Source organism: Pongo abelii, chromosome 2 (genome assembly GCF_028885655.2).
Source record: "Pongo abelii isolate AG06213 chromosome 2, NHGRI_mPonAbe1-v2.0_pri, whole genome shotgun sequence".
NCBI lineage: Eukaryota > Metazoa > Chordata > Mammalia > Primates > Hominidae > Pongo > Pongo abelii.
In genome coordinates, this window is record NC_085928.1 from 204,960,962 (window position 1) to 204,963,171 (window position 2,210).

The 2,210-nt window shown below is 47.1% G+C and overlaps 1 long non-coding RNA gene across 1 annotated transcript; it reads left to right on the top strand.

Moving 5' to 3' along the window:
* Nucleotides 1-1,129: 1,129 nt before the first annotated feature.
* Nucleotides 1,130-1,684, top strand: LOC129058286 (uncharacterized). Its single transcript, XR_008523367.2, has 2 exons — nucleotides 1,130-1,317; nucleotides 1,432-1,684. It is a non-coding gene; the product is annotated as an uncharacterized LOC129058286 (long non-coding RNA).
* The last annotated feature ends 526 nt before the right edge of the window (nucleotides 1,685-2,210 follow it).

Sequence of the window (2,210 nt, forward strand, 5' to 3'; positions counted from 1 at the left end):
CAAACCAAGTATAAGCATGTCCCTCCTCCATCTCACTGCCCTCTTCTGGGAAGAGACTGGTGAACTTGCAGAGGTCAAGAAGCCTCCTGAGAGAAGAGTTCACAAGCAACACTGACTCCTTCCTTTTGAAGATTCCCACTATTAGAAGCTCTCTGATGGGCTGAGATGATTGAGTCTGGGGTGATCTGGCAGGAAAGAAGTCCAAGTAGACCCTCCTCCAAAGCTCCCCACGGGCCAGGAGCAGCGTTTGGATGTGGAGTCAGAGAACAAAAGAAACTCAACCCTCCCTAAGGGTAGATTCCCCAACCCAATCAGTTAACGAGAAAGACTGAGGGGGAGCCTTGGTTCTTCCCTTCTTCAGCCCACAACAAGTCCCTTCAGACTGAGAGAGCACAAGAATTCTTAGATAAACAAGGTGGGACATCTCAAGAGGGACAAACTTCCTGTGAGTTTGGCTGTGGGGGTGGTTAAAGTGATTAGTCTGAACATAACAAACAGAGGTAGTCATATGTGTCTTCCAAGCTAGTAAAGCAAGTTTTTCTGTTGCAAGGGTCAAAGGCATTTTCAAAGTCAAAGAAATTAATCAATCTATTCCTCATCTGCAAATCATACACCTCACACTGAAGGAGACATGTTCAAATTCTCACTGCCCACTTGTCCCTGCCTACTCAGTCTCTCCACACTCCTTCCTCCCAAGTGGAGAGGCAGCAGCCAGTGCTGATGGGTAGCCAGAGAATGAGGCAGGGGGGCAAGTCTCAAAGGACCTTTGTCACTGTAGGTAGTCAGACATGAGCAGGGCAGGAAAGGGCCCCCCAACCCCGACCAGGAATGTCAGGTGACCATCAGGTGATGGTTGGGCGGTTGTTAACTGTCTCTTTAAAATATTAATAATAATTGGTCGCAGCCAGCACTAGGGAAAGGCAGTCTCCCAATGGATAGAAACATCTGAAACTGGCCATCAGCAGCTTCCCAGTGAGATCTCAGGAGCTTGGCAAGTGGGCTCAAGCATGCGCACTAAGAGGAACAATGGCGGAGTTTAACTGCTATATGACCCTCCTTTAGGAATGCTAGACTGGTAAGGGAAAAACGCCTCAAGTGAGCATGCGCACGGCCTCAGTACTCAGTAAACACTGCGCATGCGGCCTTCCCAAGTGCTGGCAAGCCGCCATGTTTGTGGGCAGCCCACCCCAAGGGAAGCGTCAGGGGAGATGCGTTGCGACCACCCGGAAGTGTGCCAACATATAAAACCCCGAGTCTAAGGTCAAACTGTGCACTGGATCTCTCAAGTCACCCTCCTGGACCTCTTCCAAGTGTACTGTACGTCCTTTCATTCCTGCTCCAAAGCTTTTGAATGCACTTTCACTTCTGCTCTAAAACTTGCCTTGGTCTCTCATTCTGTCTTACGTCCCTTAATCAAATTTTTTCTTCCAGGGAGGCAAGAATTGAGGTTGCTGCAGGCCAGTACAGAGTCGCTGCTGCAAAGATACTTCGGTGCCGTGTGACTCAGATCCATCCACTAGCGGTCACACCGTGAACTTTGCTTTAGTCACATGACTTCTCCCTTCCCTTGCCATTATTGCCACTCAACGAAGTAATAGTCAGGCTCAAACACTACACAGAAGGCTTTGGCTCTAAAAAAATTTTTGTTCTGGCTTCAAATAAAGCTGAACTCTTTCTAAAGTGATCCAAGAGTAAGGATTATGTTTCTCTGAACGTACTGGGTTTTGTATGAGGTCTCTGAGCCAGGACACACATTTTAAGTGAAATCACACAATCTCAAAGCATGTTTGTATAGCCCAATTTCATCTGGAAAAGCCAATACTGCTACACAAGGATTTTTTTTTTGAATTCCAAAGCAGTGAAGTAGTTGGAGCTCAGTAGCCCAGAGATGTGAATTATGCTCTCAACTTCATTATTTTAATGTTTAATTTGAGCATTTTTTTTTTCTTTTGAGACAGAGTCTCACTCTGTCACCCAGACCTTCATCTCCCAGGCTCAAACAATCCTCCCATCTCAGCCTGAGGAGTAGCTGGGACTATGACCATGTGCCACCACACCCAGATAATTTTTTTATTTTTTTGTAGAGAGAGGGCCTCACTGTGTTGCCCAAGCTGGTCTTGAACTCCTGGGCTCAAGTGATCCTCTCATCTCGGCCTTTCAAATTGCTGGAAATACATGTGTGAGCCAGTGCGCCCAGCCTCAAGCATCTT